Source organism: Panthera leo, chromosome C1 (genome assembly GCF_018350215.1).
Source record: "Panthera leo isolate Ple1 chromosome C1, P.leo_Ple1_pat1.1, whole genome shotgun sequence".
In the NCBI taxonomy this organism is placed as follows: Eukaryota; Metazoa; Chordata; class Mammalia; order Carnivora; family Felidae; genus Panthera; species Panthera leo.
In genome coordinates, this window is record NC_056686.1 from 207,094,851 (window position 1) to 207,119,049 (window position 24,199).

The 24,199-nt window shown below is 43.3% G+C and overlaps 1 protein-coding gene across 2 annotated transcripts in view; it reads right to left on the reverse strand.

The window, feature by feature from the left end:
• The window catches only part of DOCK10 (dedicator of cytokinesis 10), a 266,256-nt gene that overhangs the window by 241,091 nt on the left and 966 nt on the right, over positions 1-24,199 (reverse strand). The gene's annotated exons all lie outside the window — the stretch shown is intronic.

The following is a 24,199-nucleotide window of genomic DNA, read 5'->3' on the forward strand; positions in this document are numbered from 1 at the left end:
GATCTGCTTTTTTTCTTTTTTTAAAGAAACTTACGAATCTATTCAATGATAAAAATACCAAAATAAAACATTTTTGGAATAGAATCTGGAAGATGGCCAAAATAGATTTCATTATTTTCATAATACTGCACCTTGGCAGTTTGTGTGATTGAAATTTTATTCAATAACCACTCTTCAAAGATGGCTGTGTTTTAGTGTACTTTTAAAGAAGGCTTTTTAGGATCGCCATTATTATTTACATGTTACCAGAACCACATTTGTCTTCTGATTGTTGATTTAAAGAGGCACTTGTCTTAGGATCTGTTTTCCTCATCTGTTCTGAAATTTTAGTCCGCCGACGAATCTTGAGTCAGAAGGTAGGGCCATCCGATTTTTCATCCTAGACTGGTGATTCGATCACAAGGTAACTGGACAGACCCCAGACCCGAGCCATCTGGTAGCTCGGCCGGGGCTGAGAGGCTGTGTTTTGGAATCTGGCTGTCAGGAATGGGACAATGTGGTGGTGGCTCTTTCCAGGCCTTTTTAAGGAGACTCTCCATTCCAATCCCTGGTTGCCAGCTTTGAACTTGGTCTCAGATGCCTGCCTTGAATAAGGTTCATTCGGTATCTGATGCTCAGAGGCACTATCCCTGCCATCTAACTACTCCTTGTTTTCAGTCCCTCTGACTGCTTTTTGTTTCTGCTTAGTTTCTATTTTTACCTGAAAGATTTAAAAAAATCTTTACACTTGGTAGGAATAGGAAAGGTGGAGGGGAAGCCTTGAAATGTCAACTAAATGCAATAAAATGTCACTCACTGAAAAGAAAAATAATCAGCTAGAACAAGAACATTTTGGCCAGAAACTTCACTCAAACTCTTTAGGCTTCAGTGTCCCCATCTTGAGTTTCAGTGCGGCTTAAATGCGATAGGATTATTTTATGATAATCCCATCTTAAACTTCTTTGCCGAACATAAAGACACAAAATTATGTACTATTTATGCTTATCATCTAGCCTATCATGGCTGCATCATTAGAGTCAGGGTACCTTGTGCAAGTAGGCTAAAAGGTTGATCTCTAGCATATAATTCGCTTTTTAAATGTCTTACTATGACTTTTTTGATATAAAATATGCAAGTAAAAGTGAAAAATAAGATAGTGGTCTACATATTAAGATTCTCTGCTTTTATCTGAACTTTTTACATCATATAGAAAACTTCTTAGATTTAATGCTCAAAACAAGATCCACTCTTATTAATTGATTATCATTTGCATTTGTTTAGAAGCTTTTGATTAAAAAAGAGGGTTTTCCTGTTTCGATTGATATAAGAAGGCGAATATTTTATCAGAAATCTAGAAGGTGACATTATCTAAACGTACATTCTTTCCCAAATAAGAAATCCTCTTACTTGCAGTTTCTAAGTTTACAAGCTTAAGCCCAAATAAGACTAAAACCAAGAAAACCTTCCGAAAGAATTTCCTAATCAAATCTGTTATCCAGTAATTTCATTTTTAGGAAATGGCAAGAGTGGATGGGTTGGGCAATCGAGTGTTGGGCCTTTGATAGGCATCTCCAAAGGCTATGCGTTCCGGTAAGTCAAAGATATCAATTTAGAATGCAAACAACCATCCTAATTTTATTTTTGAAGATAGCTGAGCCACAGGAACAAAAGCCACTACTCAATAGGCACAGAATTACATGTTATATGGAGAGAGACAGAAGTAAAATGATATTGTTGTGAGACAGACAGAGAGAGACAGACACGGATGGACGGACTGATTCGGCAGTTTGACCTGATATGCCATTTGTGTAAGGCATCTAAGGTCATTATTCAGCATGAATACTTCTCCAGCTTGTCCATTTTCTTTCAGGTTTCTAAACAGAGTCTCTAAGCAATTTTTCCTGCTTTGTCAAAAAAAGAAAAAAATGTGGATAGCACTGTCTAGCCAAAGAAGTCAATAGCTGGACATATGCCTCAGGTTCAAAAAAAGCAAAAAGTAAATGCTGGCCTTGCTGAATATGCTTAAGCTGGCTCTCTTTTTAGATCTCCACTAACAAAGTTAGGTTAATCATTGATGAAATCATCTAGAAAATTGAATCAAACAAAACCTTGTGTCGACTGAGTTATCCAAGTAATCCTGGTTTGGGCTATAATTCTATTTATAATTGCATCGGTTCCTCCTTATCCCTGCCAACAGAGAACAGAGGCCATCGTCTGCTTGCCAGCCCCCATTCCCTGCCTCTCAGTGTCAGTTACTCTGTTGGAATAACATGAATTCACAGTCATGGTTGGGGGGGGGGGGGGTGCTGGCCCCCTAGGTTAGAGCTGTCCCACAACTCCTGCTGGACTGGATTTTTCATGACAGAGAAGTGAGCTTTAAGGAACACGATACCAGTGTGACAACTTCTTCCCAAATGCAGTGTTCGTCGTTTTCAAAGAAAAATGCAGCCCACGAGGAAGCACGATTATTAACAGTGTTTCTCTCCTTTATTCTATTCTGCATATCATAGGGACCATTGGGATCTCGGCTTCTGAACACCAGGCAGGAAGACACAGTGACCGGGAGATCGGGGCGGAGGAAGCGGGCTGCTCCTTGCGGGACTGAGCTGGGGTCTGGGTGAAATGAGCAAAGTGCGCCCCACCTACACCAGGACTCTGTCCCTAAGACAGAGCTTGCAGCTTGTTACCTCCTGCTGAAGCCAGGGGAGCCCCAGGCCTTTCCACACTGTCCTGTAAATGTATGTAAAACTCTGTTACCAATTAGCAACCATCTAGTTTTGAATGGGCCATGCTCCTTTGAAACCTTTCTTTCTGAACTGGTCAGAACACTGTGGTGATGACGCAAGAGAGGAAACAGCCTTATGGGCGGGGCCCCAGTGGAGACCAATGGGCTCACATTTTGTCCCTCAGGTTGTCCGCTTGCACAGCCCCCCAGACCCTCAGGATCCCGGCCTTATGTGTGGCCCTTTGAATGAGTAAAGGGTATCATCCTTGACCACACGATGTGATCGTTTCCTGAACAGATAGGGAGAAATGCCGCACTCCCGACTAATCCGGGCTCTGGGTTTCCAAGATCTGAAACAGACTCTCATGGTTGACGAAAAAGAAGACAACTGTGAATTTGGGGGTTGACAACTTCAAAGCTCAAGAGATGGTAGTTTAATTTTTTTTTTTTTCCTGGCTACGATACAAATCCTCAAGCCAACCCACTTCAGTGTCCCATGCTCTTGCCTGGTTTTCGTCCTTAAACCCAGTTTTTAATAGTCCTGGCATCTCCTCCCTCCTGGCTCCCATCTGGATCCAGCTGTTCAATGCCTATGATTTTCTGTCAAACACAGTGGCCTGCTACACATTTACCCGACACCCAGCTTCCATTTTGAAGCAGGGGGTTTACCCTCTCATTGCTGGGAGTCCCTTTGCAGACACGGCCCTTAGCTCTGGCATTGGTATCAGGCTGGGATGTGAGGGTTGAACAAGAAGATTGAAAGTTTTTCATGATTACTTATTACTCTGTAAGGCATGGTCTACTGATTGCATGATTGTTAAGTTGAAGATCAGCAGCCAACATCCGAGTGTAAGCTAGCGGGTTCCCATGCTTTCCGTCAAGCTGTGTGACCCAACGACAAAGCTAAACCAACAAACTGGAGCCCTGAAGACACGGGTGTCGATTACAAGCGTGTCTGAATCCATATGTTGTTCTTGGACCTAATTCCTTATGGATCTAGCTCAGAGATACCGACTCAACATACACATAACTATTTGCCTGGGTAGACAGAGCACTTCCCTTTATGGCTTTTCATAATTTAAAACTGCCCACAGTTTCATGTCCTTTTACTGTCCCATTCTAGAGCACTCCCATTAATGATGATTCATCAGTGAATAGTCTTGAATCAATATCAAAGTATATAATATTTTTTAAAGGAGGGTCATAAAAATTGTAACCATATGTCATTGATATTTTGTTGAGAATGAGACACACATTTAGGGTCGTCTGTTGTCAATAGAGTCTATGGAGCAGAACAAATGAGTCACAGCAAAGACCGTGACAAAATATGGTGAGCACATTGGCAAAACAGTGGAGGAATAATGAGGTAATCATGAAGCAAAAATTTACATTCTGGCGAACAACTTAGCCCAGCAGCATAGGATATTTTAAAGGCTTCTTTCTCCTACATTTTGTTTATTCTGACTGTTCTCCAAACACGCATGCTTTATGACATTATTTGGATGAACAAAAGTGACACTGACTGATGGGATATATTCTGGGGGGCTTCTCTCCTCTGAGTGGAGGTAGCTATTTTAAGATTCTAAAAGACAATTTGTCAACTTAATGGCAATCATGAGATGACGTAACTTTCTAAAAATGTGTTGGGAGCATCTCAACAGGAGATGAATGGGACAGCACTTGCTATCATTTAGGACAATCTCCACCTTCAGAAATCCAATTTCTGTCACACACTAGAGCATTTCGTCCTGGTAAGGAAAATGAAATTGGTTTCGATTCCCAAGAATCTTGGGTTTCAGACACACATACACATGTGTGCGCGCACACACACACACACACACACACACACCCCTCTTGCATTTGAATGAAAACAATTCCATAAATGTGATGGAATGCATGGTGTGCCATAGAACTACATTGTTTATATTCATTGGTTTTAAACACATCTGCAAAGATGGAAGAATCAGCATTTTGTTCCCGGAACTACACTTTGGGGACAGCTGGGCAAAAATCAAAGCAGTTTGCTAAAGGGGAAGGGAGTCGGAGAGCTTCGCCTTGTGCTGAGCAACCGAACTGGCAGGGCCCACGAGTGCCCTGTTCCACAGCATACCCTGGGGCCATCAGAGAACCTGAAAGCTATACACAGTGGCAGAGTAAATCACCCGTTCCTCAGTCTTTCATTTCTACCGAAGCTAAGCAGATACTCATGTGTCTTCACACCCATCTGTGGCCCTACGTCCGCACATCAGGATGCCCGTTTATGATGATTTCCCCGTTTTTACCAATTCATTTGTTTATGAAGTTGCAGGGATGCGGGGAAAAAAATAAACGCAGGGAGGAACTTGTCCATGAAGATAGGACCCTGCACCCACCGGGCCAGCTGGGCGTATCAAGTACCTGCAGCAGGTTCCTGTAACGATCACACCTGTCGGTCCATTCTAGCTTTTATGAATTTGCAGTTTGATTTCCTAATTCGGATGGGATGTGGCGGTGGGGGGGGGGGGTGGGGTGGAGGGGTGGGAGAGGGAGAAGAAAGCAGCACTGGAGTTTGCGGTGGTGGTTTTGTTTGTTTGCTCGATTTCCCTCCCGGCTCTTCTCCAAGGCAGACAAATCCGAGGGCTTGCATACTTCAGTATTCGTAAAGCCCCTCCTCGAAATAAACAGTCATGTCAGTACGACGACGCGGTACAGTTCCTTGGGGACGCGTGAGCCAGTTGGAAGTTTCCCATAAAACAGAAGATGGGCCCCAGACATTTAATAATTCAGGCTGTTCTACCACGTTACAAACGTTTTCACTTGGGTAAGTTCTCTACAATAAATAGGCTTTTGTGGAAATTGCTCCTCCATTTAACAGGTGAAGAAAGAACGCAAATCCAGCCGGAATAACATTAAATTGCATTTTCCTAAATGTGCATTTTTCCCACGATGCCCTACAATACGTGATGTTCTAACACACACGCAGGGGCACACCCACACAGGCCCACAACACACAAATATCCACAGCTTATTTTATACTACAGCAGCTGAGACTGCGAGTTCTGGAGCTCAAGTACTCTTTGCACCATTTAAAAAAAAATTTTTTTTTTATTACGTTTCTTTATTTTTGAGAGGCAGACAGAGAGAGAGAGAGAGACAGAGCATGAGTGGGGGAGGGGCAGAGAGAGAGGGAGACACAGAATCCGAAACAGGCTCCAGGCTCCGAGCCGTCAGCCCGGAGCCCGACGCGGGGCTCGAACCCACGAACCGTGAGATCGTGACCCTGTGGCAGCGTAAACGAGTCGTTCTTCTAGGTCACACTCCCCTGCACCACCACAGTTTCCTCCAAGCGTAGAATTTAGCTGTTCACCTCAACTTCGTGATTCAAAAAGCACCTTCTAAAACCTATACACCCCCAAGAGAATTTGTGCCTGGAAAAATCGGAGATTCTGAAAATTCTATCTGTCTTCCTGGCTGGGTGTTTACTACAACTCAAATGGAATGAACTAAGCGTTTTTATACCGCATAATTGAGTTTGAGTTCCCTGAAACACTCGCACAAGAAGTGCCTGGGGCCCAAACAGCCCCGAGATTTTGTCCCGAGATTTGGGAAAAGTGCAAACACTTGATATTTTCCTCTATGGAGACACCTGCTTGCATTTACTGTGAATCCCATGAGAATGTTGAACAGGACACTCATGTAGTGAGGAATGAAGGCCATAAGCTTGATGACAGGAGGGCACTGTTCCTGATTACCAACGTGGTTTTGAGAAAACGCTAACGAAACTTCAAAATGCAACTTAAATAAATTCAACGAATTTCTTTCTACAAAAAAAAACCCCTTCTAATCATCATCCTACCGTTAACTATTTTAACATTTATTTACTTTTGAGAGAGAGAGACACACACAGAGCTTGAGCAGGGGAGGGGCAGGGAGAGAGGGAGACGGAGAATCAGAAGCAGGCTCCGGGTTCTAAGCCATCAGCACAGAGCCTGACGCGGGGCTTGAACCCACGAACCGTGAGATCATGGCCTGAGCTGAAGTCGGACTCTTAACTGACTGAGCCACCCAGGCACCCCTACCATTAATTTTTAAAAGTTTATTTATTTGAGAGAGAGAGATAGAGAGAGAACAGGGAAGTGACAGAGAGAGAGAGAGACAGAGAGAGAGAGAGAGAGAGAGAGAATACCAAGCAAGTTCCATGCTGTGAGCGCAGAACCCAGTGTGGAGCTTGAACTCACCAACCTCAAGATCATGACCTGATGAGCCGAAACAGGGTTGGATGCTTAGCCAAGTGAGCCACTCAGGTGCCCCCACCATTAATTTTTGAAACCCTTGCTGATATGACCTCAAATCTCCCAAATATGTGCTAAATTGTCAGTGTGAAAGGAAACAGGAATAGCCAGTAAACATATAAAAAGATGCCTGACTTTCAAAAAGGGAAACACAGCTGAACACAGCAATATGATACCCTCTTCCACCCAGAAAACCAACGAAAGTCAGAAAGTCTGACAACACGTGTACTGTTGAGGAAGTGCATATATGAGGGCGCGAAAGGGCACCGTGTTTTTGGAAACAGTCCGGCAGCATCGCTAAAGTTGTAGAAGGGCCCTGCACTCGGGCACCAGGAGATCTGTAAGAGCAAACGAGGAAACAAAACAAAACCGAAAAAAAAAAAAAAAAAACCAAAAAACCCTGAAAGTCCATCCGCAGTAATAGCTGTTTCAGGAAGTACCTCCAGATGCTAAAATCAGTGGCAAAAGTCCGAGGAGAAGCAGGGGAGTCTCAGAGGATCTCCCTACAAGTTACTGGTGGGTTGCAGAAGGAACTGGATGGATGGCAGGATTCTTAGGTTGGAAACCCGATCCCCCATTGCGATGGGATTTGGAGATGGGGCCTCTGGGAAGTAATTAGATAATGAAGGTAGAACCCTCCTGATGGGGTTAATGCCATTATAAGGGACGCTCCCAGCTTTGTGCCATGTGAGGGCACACGGAGAAGATGACCGTCTGCTAAAGGGGAAGAGGTCCTCCCCAGACACCCATCTGTGTGCACCTTCATTTCGGACTTCCAGCTTCCAGAACTATGAGAAATGAGTGTTTGTGATTTAAGCTACCTGGTCTCTGGTACGTAGGTCTGGCAGTCCCGGCTGACTAAGGCAGGAAACTAGTAACTTCGTAGAAGATAAACAAGGCAGACGTGTCCCCCTGACAGGCTGCGTTGAAGATACCCCATGGCTTCTGTGACATGCCTGCCCCAAACAGCAAAGCTGGTAGCTGATCAGAATGCATCAGTCTAAAACCAGACTGAGGGCCATTCCACAAAGCAATGGGCCCGTGTTTTTCAAAATTGCACTTTCAAGAAAGACACAGGAAGACCTAAATACTCTTCTAGATCAAAGACGACCAATGGGATATGACATCTAAATGCAATGTAATCTTTGGATCCCGGACCAGGAACAAAAAATAGTGGGTCACTTGGAAAAATCTTAATCAGGTTTATGAATTAGATATTATTATTGTGTCAATGTTAATGTCTTGATTTTGATCATCATGTTATAGGTATGTGAGAGAAGTGTTTTCAGGGGCGCCTGGGTGGCTCAGTTAGTTGAGCGTCCAACCTCGGCACAGGTCATGACCTTGAGGTTCGTGAGTTCGGGCCCCGCGTCGGGCTCTGTGCTGACAGCTTGCTCAGAGCCTGCTTCGGATTCTGTGTCTCCCTCGGTATCTGCCTCTCTCCTGCTTGTGCTCTGTCTGTCTGTCTCTCTCTCAAAATAAGTAAATAAATAAAAACACTAGAAACATATTTAAAAAAGAGAAGTGTTTTCAAAAAATATACTTGAACTACTTTGAGCTCTTCAAAGGGCATATCACATATGCGGTTTTTCTCAAATGTTTCAGAAAAACAAAAGGTGTGTGTGTGTGTGTGTGCGTGTGTGCGCGCGCGCTTGTGTTAGAGACAGGGAGAGAAACAGAGTGAGACAGAAAGACGGGCGAGAAAGAGAGAGAGAGAGAGAGAGGGAGGGAGGGAGATGGTGATTAATTTTAAGTGTGGTAAAATGGCAACATTTGAGGAATCTGGGGGAAGGGTATATGAGATTCTTTATACTAGTTTACAAACAAAATATATTTAGATTTTTTTTGTAAACCTGAATGTTCCTCAAAATAAGAAAGGAAAAGGTAAAGCGAAGCAGGGGACTGATGGGGACGGTGTCCAGGGGTTGGTTACCTACGGGGGTGGGGGGGGGTACTTGGGGATGAGGAAAAGCAGAGTGACCGGGGTTGGGTGGGTGATCAGGGAAGGGTTCCTCAAGGAGATGATGAGACTGCAGCTGAGGAAGGACTGCGGAAAGAGCTTTCTGGGCTGGGAAAGAACAAACACAAAAGCCTATGGCTGACGGATGCACGTTGCATGCCAGGTGCTCAAGGGCGGCCACTGGTCTTTTAACCTGGGCAGCAAGGGCATGATGGGGTTTGGAACTATTAGATCAAAGGTCTTCAATGTTAGCAATGGTACAATTCAATGTCTCTCTATTTCTCCCAGCAAACTGGATAATTCATAAAAATTTAATGTACGGTTTAATGTGCCACTAGGAAAAAAAATGTTAGAAATGGTAGAAATGTTCGGGCGCTAAAAATTCCAATGAACGATAATAGGGTGTCAACTTCAAAATACAAAGAAATCACACTGAAAATACAGTTTTTCCTTATAGTCACATCAGATCACTGAAAGGCAATAATTAAAATGGGTCCTTTAAAAAAAATCTCGGAACCTGTTCCATTTTGTCAAAAGCAGTGGACCTGAATGCCGGGCTATTATTTCCAGAGCTAGGTAATATTTAAGCATCTAAGTAAGGAAGAGAAAGGTAATGCCATATTGTTCCTCTTGCCCCCAATATCTGCAGGGCATTTCCCCTTCAAAAATGACATGGGGTGGGGAGCATACTTCAAAAAACTATAAAAATACACATATCTCTCTCCATCCATCCAACCAAGAGTCGTTTGTTGCATTATAAGAAAACTCTGTAACTGTCTGATGAGGTGAGGCAATGACTAAATAATTACAACAAAAAACCATGTGTGCAAGAAGTACTATGGAAATGGAGACGAGGAAGGGATTGTCTATCAACGGACTCAGAGGGGAAGTAACGGGTAAAGGAAGAAATGAGTTGGATCTGGAAGGCAAGTAGGAGCTGAACAAGAGGAGAAAGAAAGGCAGGTTTCTCTAGGCAGCTGGTAGCGTGCATGGCATATGTGGGAAATGCCCAGAACCTTGGGTGGCTGTAGTGTGGGGATAGTTGAAGAAAGAATGTCCTAGAAAGTGAGGCTGGAAAGGCAGGTTGGAGCCAGGTGAGATAGGATCCCTTGAGGAAGTAATCACGAGCATTAGAAGCATTCAGGAATAAAAGATTCACGATCCAAGCTGTGTGCTCACGTGTTAATAGAGGCAAAGTGTGGAAGGTGGATTATAGACGGTGGGAGGAGACCAGAGACCAGTTAGAAGGTAGGGATAAAACCCTTCAACCCTGGGGCTCCAGGATGGAGCCATCAAGGGGCGGAGCTCAGCAGCTGAGCACAAGGTGGAGACGGAACCACAGGTATCTGTGCACAGGTGAGAGCAAACCTGTGTGTGCGGATGAATCCTGTAGGGAGGTTTTTCAGGAAAGGCAGGGAGAAGATCTAAGGCTAGATCCCTGGTAAACCCCACCATTAAGTGGTTCATTTTCCTTTAAGGTATTCTGTGAGCTGACAATATATTAAGGAATACGTGATCCATTCTCTGTGACCAAAAATGTACTGAGTCTCTCCTTACTAGTGAATCAAAGATGCCATTTTGAATAAAATTGCACGTGTTAAATGGTTCATTTAACCGTGGGGTTAAATGATAAAAGATAAAGGATAGTTTCAGCCTATCTTTCTGAGTAGTGGTCATTGAGCCAATGTACACAAATTGTAGGCAGCTTGTCTGGCTCTGACACACAGAGTATTTGGTCCCATCCACCAGGCTCTCCCGTACACGATACTAGAGAGAATACAGAAAAGGAAGTTCAGGGTCTGCTAGGCTTGAGATCACCCACAGGTCAAGCTACTCTCAGAGAAAAAGATAACGAGGCTTGGTCAGAGATAAAGCAGGCTTCAGACAGAGTTCAGATTCCCCTGAATACCCAGAGCAGACCCCACTCCAGTCAGATCTGGTGATAGTCTACTGTCTACTAAGTTACAGGGATGCCCACTCCTAGGCATGCAGGCACAGAAGCAAATGAGCAACACTCTCCCTGGATGGACGGCACCTATGACAATGAACATGAATGTAGCTTAAGGAACTCACAGGCATGATATCATTGAAACCTCATGAGAATTGTGTGTCTCCTTATTTTACAAAGAGAAAAAGCTAAGGTTTTTTAACTTCATCAACGCCACATAAATAGAGAGGGTCAGGTTTTGGAACCGAGCTCTGGTCTCCTACAAAAGACTGTTTCCTCCACTTCATAGTAGGATCAGAAAACAGTGTTTGGGGAGGATTTGCTCCTTTTAATAATCCTCACAAGTGTTTGTGGTAGGTTCCTCGGAGATATTCACATCGTAATACCCGGAACCTGGGAATACGTTAACTCTCATGGAAAAGGGGACTTGGCAAATGGGACTAAGGTTAAGGACACTGAGATGGGGAGACTATCTTGGATTATCCAAGTAGTTCAATCTAGTCACATGAGTTCTTAACAGCGGAAAAGAAAGGCAGAGGGATGAGAGATGCATGAAGAGCTTGACCCGCCATCACTGGCCTTGGCGATGGAAGAACGGGGCCATGAGCAGGAAATGTGGTAACCTCTAGAAGGTGAAAATGGCCCTCAGTTTACCTCCAGCAAGAAAACCAGAACCTTGGCCCTCCAGTTGCAAGAAACTGAATTCTGCCGACAACCCAAATGAACAGGCAATAGATTTTCCCCTCAAGCCTGCAAAAAGGGACGAAGCCCTGCAGACGCCTTCATTTTAGCTTAGTAAGATCCCTGCTGGACTTTGCAACTACACTACGGTAAGATAGTACATCTGTGTGAAATCTGTCGTAATCTCGTTACAGCAGCGATGGAAATCTAGTGACAGTGTTTGTATCCCTACGAAGTCACGGAGACCCAGAGTGGGTCAAGTTCTGATCACTTCAGAGGACCCCAGAATCACATGCCATCACTCAGATTACGAGAGGCATCATGTCCGCTTACAGGAAATGACACAAGCCAAGAACACAACTCTACCCTTCCCTGCACTCACAAGCCAGAGGCACACATTTAACCGTCAAGGAATGTAGTTCCAGTCCTCTCTCCTTATTCAATACATGTATTTCAGGCAGTGTTGGTATACAGAACACAGAACCCTCAGGACAAAATTTAGCTTGAATCACCTAACACACATCAAACATTGAAACGTTCAACATTAGCTTCAACGTACGCCAACGAGTATTTCTTTGTGAACAAATTGTCTCAAATGAACACACCGAAAGCTGTTACAAGCTGTTACCACGAGTTGTTTCTTCCTTACGTTCTAGACTTTGAGTTATTAATTTAATAAGAGCCCCGAGAGTTTAAAAAGTACAGATGTAAAAAGAGACTATTAAGTGAAAAGCGGAATTAAAACAAAAACCACACAGAGCAGTTGTATCCTAAAACGGTGTCAGGAAAGCCCCCTGACCTAAAGGAAAAAAAAAAAGAAATAGAGAGTTTTTGAGAACTAAAACAGCATGAACATTCACTGATAAAATCGTACAGCTTTGGTGAATATATCGAGGGTTTTCTTGGAAATATAAACCACTCTCCATCATGGGACTGGGAACGGACTGCCGTCAAAACTCTGTCGCCCACTGCTCCTGAATTTTAATCAATCATTTTCTGCACCCAGCTCAGAGTTCCATTCTGCCCCGGACTCGTGATTGCTCCCGGCATCTGTGGGAACGACAATAACATCCCTGGCCAAACAGTGGGGCCTGTGTGTGCCAGCAGGGCGCCCACGAGAGAAGGAGCTGGTGTTGGAACAATGATTAACACCTGCTCAGCTGAATCTTATTTATTCAAGAGTCTACATTCATGCCAACCAACACTTATTTATTTATTTGTTTGTTTGTTTGTTTGTTTGTTTTCGTCTTTGGATAGCCTTTCGTGGGAATCTTCAACTCTGTTCAGTTCACTTCAATTCAATTGGTGACTACTGAGCAGGTACTCTATGCTGATACTTGATTGCCTAAGTATTTCTCCTTGGACATACCTAGGACTTTCTTTGCTGCAAACCAGGCACTCAGATTGCCTTGAACGTGCCTCTCCTGTACTTCCGCCATCTCTAAGGGGGGCGTGCCTTCTTACATTTAGCAAGCGTTTAGCAAGCAGCTAACTATGTGCCAGACATTTTGCTGCCCTGGAAATATGGAAATGATAACCACAGTGTCGGTCCTTGAAAGGGTATTGGAAATGTGTGGGTAAAACCATGCTCTGTCCTCCCGGTCCAGAAGAGGCAACGGGGACCGGGGTCATGTGAACTGTGGTTAACTGTACCAGAGATCAGACCGGCCACCAGCGAAGTGATGAAATGTTATTCCGATACCACTAGTCTCCCATTTCTATGCCTTTTGTCCCAAGGGATCAGGGGACCTTCAAAAGGGATACCTGCGGGGGGATAAGTCCATGGCGATCTTATATATTCAAGGTTGGTCTCTAACTGCTGAATGAAATACCCTGGACCTTGTGAGGGATCAGGCTGCTGGGTGGACGATCTGGGAAAGACTCTGCTGTCTTCCTAACAACTGTGAAATCCTACTAGGGCGAGGACAGGTCATACTACCTTTGTCAGGTGTGAGAAGGAGGTGAAGAGGCAGAGGCAAAACAGAGAGACAGAGAGAGAACGAGAAAAAAGAGAGGTCCTTGTTGCCATTTTGATGGGAGTGAGAAGCTGTGGGGCTTGCAGGAGAGTTCAAACTCACCTACATTCCGGTCACGTGGGACCTGGACTGTAAGCCAAAGAACTGTAATTACAAAGGCTGGGCACACAACTGGAATCCTCTCTCTCTCTCTCTCTCTCTTTTTTTTTTAATTTTAATGTTTATTTTTTAGAGAGAGAGAGAGAGCGAGAGATCGCATGAGCAGGGGAAGGAGCAGAGAGAGAGGAAGACACAGAATCAGGAGGCAGATTCCAGGCTCTGAGCTGTCAGCACAGAGCTCCACGTGGGGCTCGAACTCACAAACCCGTGAGATTATGACCTGAGCCCGAGTCAGACGCCTTAACCGAGCCATCCAGGTGCCCCATGAAATCCTCTCTTTCTTTACATAGATGGACCTTTCTATTCTCAGCAGGGGGGCAAAGAGGGAAATGAGATTGCAACCTCGCTTCGGAGCACCCACTAGGTCAGAAAAATCTGTCTCGCACATCTTTGTCCCTGCTAACTGTCCTTTTGCCAATTCTTAGCCCCTAAGCCTGTCCTTAGAATATATAAACAGCCATTCATTCCCTCCATTACATCCTCAGCTAGCCATTCGGTGCTGCCATTTTCACCACTGAAATACACATTTGGTTGTAATTCATTTGAACCGATTCTTCCAGTTGCTAGAACCAGACATCTTAATCAATAATGGTGTTACTGAAATGAAAAAAAAAAATGTGCATATTTTAATCCCGTATGAAAACCTCTTTTAAAAAGTAAGAACTCCCTAGATGTTTAGGGCTGAAACATCTTTAATAGTCTTACCGTCCAACCTACTTGTTTTAAAGACAAGAAAACTGAAACCCAAGGAAGCTCAAAGACTTGGTCAAGGTTACTCAGCCTGGAAACCACTGCTTCCTGGCGGTAAAAAGATACATTTTTCAACATGATTGGACACCAGCCACATAATGGCTCTTGACTTCAAAAAAACTGAAGTTAATGAATGAACCTTCCCTGTGAGCACTCAGAAAAGTCCTGAAAGAATCTTATCTGTCCAGATCAGTATGCTGATAAACTTTATGACTACTATTTTCACATACAGGACAACCTTATAGCTAGGTACGTAGATACAGTAAAGCATAGATACATATACACTGGAATACTTTTCATTTGGAAATGAAATCCTCTTTTGAATCAATGTCTGATGTGTAAACAATGTACAAAAAAACCCCACAAACGGTAAATGACTTTAAATATCACTTATCCATATCTAAATTTTCTTCTTCATAAAAGTCACTGGGTTCTCACGTCACTTTTCATTTTCGTGAACGTTACTCAGCTGTAATCCATTTCCATTTTCTCTGTTCTAAAGACCAGTGACAAAGGGACTTTTAAGAGCTAATCAAATAAACAACGGATGTTCAAAACTAATTTAATTATCACATTTCATTGAGTAGCGAATTTTGTTACTTTTTTTTTGTTTGCTTCTTTGCCACTTCAAGCATTCACGCCAGGATTCTTTATATAGAATGCAGGGATTTGAAAGGCCAAAGTCATTGGCCATTTTGACGGCCTTAATTAGTCACTCGAATTGTAATTACTGAAATCATTACATAAAGAAAAGCTCATTGTGCCATCATAAATGGTGTCATCTTTTTTAAAAAGACACCCCCCCCCCCCGCCCCGATCCTATTGTTAAACTCTGCCATTTTGGTGCCAAGCTTCCCAAATTCCTTACATCAGGAGAGAGGCGGTCTCCTGAAACTGCATTAGAAAAACTGACTATTTTCACATTTAGCAGCACAATTAAAGGAACTTTGGCTGATTTGGGTCCATTAATTCTTCTAGTCCCAAAGGCGTTTCCACCTCACAGTCAGGTTGCCAAATATTAACATTTTCAAAGACAAGGGTTTTTCTCTATTGCCACAAACTCAGCCACATTCATTAAATTTCGTTATTTCTACATCATTGAATGTAGGTCAACATGTCGAGTCCAGCAAAAACAAGCATTTCTTTCCAGTTGACTGACACTGCTGTGAAAGATAAGAGGCAAACACATCTCACTTCAGTGGAAAAAAAAAACCAACAAACAAACAAACAAAAAAAACAACTCCTCTCGTTTGTAAACATGAACATCAAAATCAAGACTACAGTGGACGATGTAACAGATGTACTGTTGCGACCCAATTACCCCATGTTGATCTGCCAGAAATGTATTTCTATAGAAGAAGAAGAAGCCAATGGTGTCCCTTGCAGAGTTGAAGGAGCCTTTGTTTGCAAAGCTTAACCCACTCTGTGCCCGTCCCGCCCCAGGGGAATGTCTGAGCATGGACAGTGTCCAAAGCTGGAGTCATTCCTGGTATCCCGCGTTGCTGAGATGTCATAAATGAAGAACGGTTAAGCAGAGCTGCACATCTCTTGTTAAGAAACTCTTTTTCCAAACCCCTTCCTATGGCTGGGGCCCTGGGGTTTCCTTTTCTGTCCTTGCTCTCTTTCACGGATGCTAACTGCATGTTTAATGAGGCCAGCCTGCCTGCCTGGTAGAACTGGTCTGCAGGTCCGAGCATCGGTGGAGACCACAGGCTCTGGAGTTGGGCTACCTGCACGTGCCTCCAGGATTCATCGTGTACTAGATTCTGGATCTGGGGCAAGCTGGACGTCTAGACATCACCTTCTTCATCTCTATGATAGGAATGAAAATCCTTTGCTATGCGGTCGTCAGGAGGATTAAAAGAGATTATATGAGTCAAGTACCTGGCACATAGGATGTGCTCAATCCATACCTTTCTATAAATTGCATTTCCACAGCTTCGAAGAAGGTGACCCAGGAACATCATTAGCAGATACGAACAAACCAGCCATTCGTAAGGCAGCATTCCATTACAATCTCTTAACCGATGTGCAACCAGCCCACCCTCCTGATGTTCCTGTTAGCACCTCATCTGCCGTGCTTACTTCTATATAGTAAATAGAGTATAAAAGCTGTGAAACAGGTAAGTTTCCTTCTCTCACTGGCACATGTACATGAAAGCAAGAAGTTTGGAAAAGAGAAACAAGGAATTAAATACGTAAAAAGATCATCCTAGGCGGTCGCCAGAGCTACAAGGGAAATGACGGATAGTAACAGGGCACAGAGGTTTGTGGCAGGGGGTGCTGGGGAACACATTTCAACTTGGCGACCCAGGGTGACCTTTCTGAGAAGGAGACGTTTGAGAACCTGATGGATGAGAAGGAGGAGTCTTGAGAACTGTAAGGCAGAGGGATAGCAAGTGCAAGAACCTCATCATCTAATCCCCTAATTTCTAAGATGAGGAATCGAAACTTCAAAAAGAAGCATGACTTAGCAAAGAGCCAGGGAGGGAATTCTGGTCTCTGATATTTCCCTACACTCCCAAATTGGCCACATGGTTCAAAGTGCTCATGGCCAGTGGAGGCGAGGAAAGAGCATCCCAAAATGGGGTGAAGGACAGCCAGTCAGAAGGACCTTGGACCATATGCCTGCATGTAGTGCATAGAATTTAATCCTTAGGGCGTTCCTATGTGAAGGAGAGAAATCATGTTTTTTCTGAGACTCAATGACTATAAGAAAAAAAAAAAAACTTGCATGATTTTATGATTCTAGCAATCAGATTTTCCGGTACAACCAATTATTTTCAAACCACTAAGGGTTTCAATGATAGCAACGAAGAATCCTTATTCCGAGTCCTTCATGAGTTGCAGTGATCCTGCTTAAAAATTCTCATTAAGCCGGATAACACCGGCCTCACCCTGGAACACATCTTTATGACTATAACCAGGGTGAAGACTTCTGCAGATTCGTATTGTAACCATTTCATAAACGTTATGGAATTTTTTTACTTAACCTGGACGCGTAAGTTCACACCACAATTAAGGTGCCGCATGAAGGAGAAAATATAACAGAAACCATCAAGGGACTTTCCAAAGTCACTTAGCAATGAACCGATCCCATTTCCATACATTTCTAGGTGATTGGAACTTTATTTTTTGCCTCAAGCAACTCTTTCAAGGAGTCACAGGATAAACTATATTGTTTTGGACCCTCATGCAATTGCCTTTACCTGACGATATACAGCAAATTACAACTGACGTCGGACCTTATTTTTGTGTCTCTCAGATGTTAATGTGCTTACAAATCACCAGAGGATCTTATTAAAATGCATGTTCTCTCCCAGTAGACTCGGCGTCCCCAGGGGACTCTGGACTCTGCATTTCTAGCAAGCCTCCATGGGATTCTAATGCTCTCGGCCCATGGGCCACATTCTAAGAGCTGAAAGTCTATACTGCCCAGTACGAAAAGTCACAGAAAAAAAATGTCTTGTCTCTTAAGTCTCGGTGTAAGTTAAAGCTGAGCACACATAGAGCAAATTATTTTCTTGTATACTGTAGACCTCTTAATCTCAGGGCTGATCAAGTATTCCTCTTTGACTTGGATGTTAGGAAGCAGTCTTAGCAAGACTGTAGCACTTAACAGTTATGGGTTATATTCACTGATCCTAGCCCATTGACATACTCTTGACTACATCTAACTTTCCTAATATTGCTTTTTTGTTGTTGCTGATATTGCCATTTGCCCCTTTACTATGTTTTTTAATGTTGTCTTACATGCATTTTCCTTGTAAGACACTTGGAATCGCTCCTTTGAATAAGAAAGTGTGCAAAAAACGAATCCCAACACAACCGAGTTGAACGAAAATAACCGAGTTGAACGAAAATACGTGCTCAGGGACACATTGATGCACTGGAAAATTTCAGGCACTTGCTGGAGTGGGGTGAAGTGACTGAGATGGAGAAGCAGCCTGTCCTAGAAAGACGCAGGCCTGAGAAGAAATAACCCCACCCTCTTTCACAATATGCTTATGACTTTGCCAGATAAACGGCCTGGGGACGGCTGACCAAGTTTATATATGAAGGACTGAACAATTAATTGAGCTCTGGTTGCCTTAAGGGGGTCTGTCGTGGTTAGGGGTACCGGGAACACCTTCTGCTGTGGCTTTGGACCTCAGAGGAAAGCCGAAGTGAACACTGATGGGCATTCTGCATTATCACTGGGAAGGACAGGATTCCCAAGGTAAAGCTAACAATCAGGAGGCAACATCAAGCGAATTCAACTCCTCACGTCTTCCAACTTAGAGATGCTGCTGAAGCCACAACATCCCTGGAACATAATGCTCTGCTACTTACTATTCAGGATGCAAGAGACGTTCCTTAACTTAGAGCGAGGTTTTCAACCCTGTGAGTCTCAATGGCTTCCTCTGTAATTTGTAACAACAATAGCAACGTCCTCATAGGATGGCTCTGAGAATTAAGCCCCGAACCCTGTGCCAGGCACCATGTGGGTTCTCTACCAATGGTTTATCCCAACACATGTATTACTCCTCTTTTTCTGTGCTAGGCCTCGGAGAAAATGGTTGTGAGGAACAAGACGGCCAAGAACCACACTCGTTCTTTCTAGAAGTTGTCTGGGTCCCCTGTTACCATTTATTTTCAAAGTTATTTCTGCAATGCCCTTGGGAAGTAAGGCGGCAACAACAGCAACACATTAGTTGATACAATCAATTACATTTGACCTTGAGGTTGTAAAATAAGTTCACGTTGACTTCTTCCCCAGGCCACGAACCTTCTTAATCAAAGAACTGTAAACAACATAAACCTGTAGGGCTGTGGTTTCTGCTGAAGAGTAAACACCCTCGATATGAAGAGTGCTGTCAAAACCAACCCATACCAAGCCCAAGGAGACCGCGCTCTGGGTGCCAAACAAACAGGTCTTCGCTCTGCCTATTGCTTCGACCCCGGCTGCTGACAGTAAGACAAGTGCTCTGCTCTCCTTCAGTATCACTTTCTGCATCTGTCACTCACTACTCCTTCCAGCATATGACTTTTTGGAAATTCTAGTATCTCCCACTCAAGTTTCTGAAGCCCCCTACTACTCTCAACTATTAAATACCACAAAGTTCCGAGGGGAGGAACATTCTCCCTTCTAGAAATTCCTCCTGCTCCTGTAAACATGTTTACAGACTCATTACTTCTCAACCACAGATTGTTGGTCTGTCAAAGGTGCTGCTGCTTCTTCAAAGCTCCCTAAGAGAACAAAATCAGTATGACTGGAGGACACAGGAAGTTAGAAAATATCAAACCAAAGTGAGGATACGGAATTCCGGTGATTCCTGAGGTCCGTACTGACCTTTCTCTACCACTTACCCTTTATGCTTTCTGGGGAAGCAGTGAGGGAGAAAACACTCTGGTTAAGTATAATCACTTCTGGCAGGATGTGTCTTCTTTAAGAGAAGTTGATAAACAGAAATACCATACAATCCAGTAATTCCACTACTGGGTATTTTCCGAAAGAAAATGAAAACACAGAGTCAAAGAGACACAAGCATTCCTTTGTATATTGAAGCATTATTCACGATAACCGAGATATGGAGGCAACCCAAGCATCCATCAATAGATGAACAGATAAAGAAGATGTGATACACACACACACACACACACACACACACACACAATTAAATATTACACTCACAAAACGAAGGAAATCTTGCCATTTATGACTGCATGAATAGACCTAGCAAGCATTATACTAAGTGAAATTAAGTCAGAAAGAGACAAATACTTTACGACTTCTTATATGTGGAATCTAAAGAACAAAACAAATGAACAAACACAAACAGACAAGCAGACTCTTAGACACAAGGAGGGATGGTGGATGGGGGTATGGATGAAATAGATGAAAGGGATTAAGAAGTACACATTTCCAGTTATAAAATAAGCCACAGACATGCAAATGACAGTATAGGGAACATAGTCAGTGACACTGGAAGGACATATGGTGACAGATGGTGACTGCACTTGTCGCGGTGAGCGCTGAGTAACGTACAGAATTGTTGAATCACTATGTTGTGCACCTACAGCTAATATAACATTGTATGTCAATTATACTTTAGTAATAAAGAAGGAAAGATAAATAAAAGAAGTTAATAAAGTTAGTTACAATACAAAAATGGCTTGAAGAGAAATTTTTGTGTAACAACAGAGTAAATGTCATAAATGAGTTAAAGACTAAATGTTAATAAAGTGGTTCCGATCTGGGCAATAACATAAGAGGCTTTAGGCAAAAATTGGCCAAACGATTATTTGTTCCTCAGAGTCTTCTATTTCTCTGACTCACCCAGTCACGTTCCGCAAATAAAGCTCCATTTGTCTCCAAGTGACAGACCTGACGTGGTATTAGCAGAAAAGTCATCTCTACATTTTTTAAAAGTATTTTTCTTTTGAAGTGCTACCAAATATATATGCAGAAAGATGTACAGATCCTAGGTTCATAGCTTAATGAATTGTAGAAAGCTGTCTAAATGAACTAATTCATGCAAAAACACAAATACACTTCATAGATTTTAAAAGAGGGGTGCCTGGGTGGCTCAGTCGGTTAAGCGTCTGGCCGGCTCAGGTCATGATCTCGTGGTTCACGAGTTCAAGCCCCGCACCCGGCTCTGGGTTGACAGTTCGAAGCCTGGAGCCTGCTTTGGATTCTGTGTCTCCCTCTCTCCCTGCCCCTCCCCCGCTCGTGTTCTGTCTTTCTCACTCAAAAATAAATGAACATTAAAAAAATTTAAAAAAAGAATAGCTTCCTATAAAGAATTTCTAATTAGTGGCATTACAGCTTTGGTTAAATACAGTATGTGTATTTAAGTAATAAAAGTAATAAAACACTCAATAAGACACTATCCCACTGACATGGGAGAAATGTTTCTAATCATTTTTGAACTGACAGTCTGCTCTAAAGAAGCTTGCTTTGTGGGACTACCATGCATGGAGTGTCTGGAAAGTTCCTTAAACTCTACCTGATCCTCAGATTGGCCTTGGCATGAGCTGTGATTCATTTGTTTTCCATGAAAAAAACTTAGGATGACTGAGGAGCAACTATTTCTCTTTTAAAAATATATGGCTTTTGTTCATAACGGTTATGTGTTATTATGATCGCTTTCTTCCATTTAAACAACTTCCCTGAGTTGTTTTTGCCGTATCAAACTGTATATATTTGAGGAGTACGACTTGAGGTTTTGAGACAGGTTTACATTGTGAAAATCACCACAGATGAAGATAAATAACTTAACCATCACCTTTACATAGTTACCACTGTGTGTCTGTGTTAGCAACTTTCAAGTATACAATCCATTGTTGTCAAACGTCATCACCATGCCGTACATTGGATCTCCAGAGCTCATTCATCTTGTATAACTGAAATGTGGAACCCTTTGACCACCATCTCTTCATTTGCGGCCCACCCCTGACTGCCGGCACCCCATAACGACCATAGTCTTCTTTGCTTCTATGAGCTTTGCCATTTTCCATTCCATATGTAAGTAAATTCATGCCATAGTTGTCTTCCTGTGTCTGACTTGTTCACTGAGCATAATGTCCTCTAGATCCAACCAGTTTCTCAAAGAGCAGGATTTCTTTCTTTTTTTTAAGTGTGGGATAGAGATTATAATGTAATATATAAAAATTACATATATAATATATATATATATATATATATATATACTATATATGTATATACACACATTTTCTTTATCCATTCATCCTTCAACAGACATTCAGGCATGTTTCTGTATCCTGGCTATCGTGAAAATGTTTCAGTGAGCATGGGAGTGTAGGTATCTTCTCATCGTTGTTTTTAAGAGGGATGCAGAATAAGGTTGGTCCTGGCTAGGAGTCTGCCTGCACATGAGCCTGCCACAGTGCCTTGGGTTAAAACCGAAATCAAGTTTGCTCTGGCACATGCCCGTACTTTCCCCAGCAACTGCCTTAAAACTTGGGCCCCTGGTCAGCTGTTCTCACTCAGCATTTCTTTGCTCTGTGTTCTCCATAAGCCGCACACATTTTGAAGCCTTCTTGCCGTGTGTGTGTGTGTGTGCATGTGTGTGTGTATCCCACTCTCAGTCCACAACTCACAACTACCCTGTTAATCTAAGAAACTTGCCTATTCTCATTGGACGAAGCAGTGCTCCAACCTTACAACAATCTCTCTGTAACATTCTGCAGGATTTTGGTCCCCCAAACAGGGACTTTGGAAAGGACACTGTATGAATCTAGCGGTGAGACAGTTTTTCTCAACAGGACTTTCTAGTGTCTCTCAAATGTTCTTCAATAGATGACAGCTTCCTCGAATACACACAATGCTACTTGACTGTACTGAAGAGGGCTACCCATAATCTTCCTCCTCTATCCTATTAATATTCTCCCTTGACAACCAGGATTTGAGGACTCGAAGCAACAAACATAAAGGATCTTAAGGGATTGGATCACATAAGCCAGGATTAGTCTCCACACAGTTCAATTAGAAGGTTTTAGGTTCAAAAGGGATGCTGTGCCCACTGAATTTGGGTGCCAAATCAGAGAACTCATCCCCTTCCTGGTTCCCTTTAAGAGTTATCTGATAGAATGAAATGCAAAGCACGTGTCTTCTTGCTGCCAGAATCACTGCCCAAACTGCCTGATTCGATGTGTAACATCCCGTGAAAAGTCTTGGCAAAAGCTAATTCAGGAGTGTTGGCCAAGGTGCTGAAGTGAGGGGAGGGGAGCAGGGACACCTTTGCCAATGCATCACCCCCTCCCCGGCCCTTTTTGACACTGAGTTTATTCATTCTGACAAGATACCCTAGGATTTCAAATCTGACATAAATTTGGAGACGGTAATGTGCGTAGATAGAAAGGTCTCTAGGATACATATTCTTTATAGACATTCCAGTGCTACAAACCTCAGGGGAACCCACCTAAAAACAGAACAAACATCAAAAACAACATCTAGGGTTGTTTACTCAAAATGCACCCTACCAATTATTTCTCTGCACTTCTCTACCAGATCATTCTGGAGATTCAGTGAAATCAAGTGATTCAGAATCATCTGAGAAGTAATCATAAAGTAAACGGCAGAGAATGACAAATCCACACACCTGAATGATCATTCCATAGTAAAAATTATTTTCTATGCCTGCTTCAAGATTTTCTGACTGTATCCTTTACTCGAATTGAACCTTCCCCCCTCCCACCCCCAAACGTCATTTTGGGGGGGGGCAGTTTATCCTTTCCACCGAAAAATGTGCATGCTGCTATCAGAACATCGGGGGGGGGGGGGGGGGTCCCTGGCCTGGCGATGGCCAACAGTCAGAATCACCTCTGGGTGACTGCGCGCTACAGCCACTGGTAAGTGAAAGAAAAGGCACCCTGGCCACCAACCCTGGCCACACTCCAGTCACCCCCACCAGTTTGGGCATCTGATGCCCCTTCCCTCTGCCAGGCAATTAGCTTCCGTTCAACTTTCCGACCTCTGGCTTTGGAGAAAAGTCCTGGCTGTGGGAACTGGCTCTGGGCAGCTCTTGGCTCCCTCTTCATGGGTGACTGGCAAGAGTAACACTTTCTTTGACACTCTTAAAGGAAGCCATTTAATTCCTAATGATATTTCCTGGCAATAAGGAAAATGAAACCCACAGCGTGGGATTCCGGTCCAGCAAGAGGCAGGCCAACGGTGCGGCTGGTGAGCCCACGTCTTACCGTAACGCGGTTCCCACTCGCTCCCCATTCCCCCCCCCGCCTTGA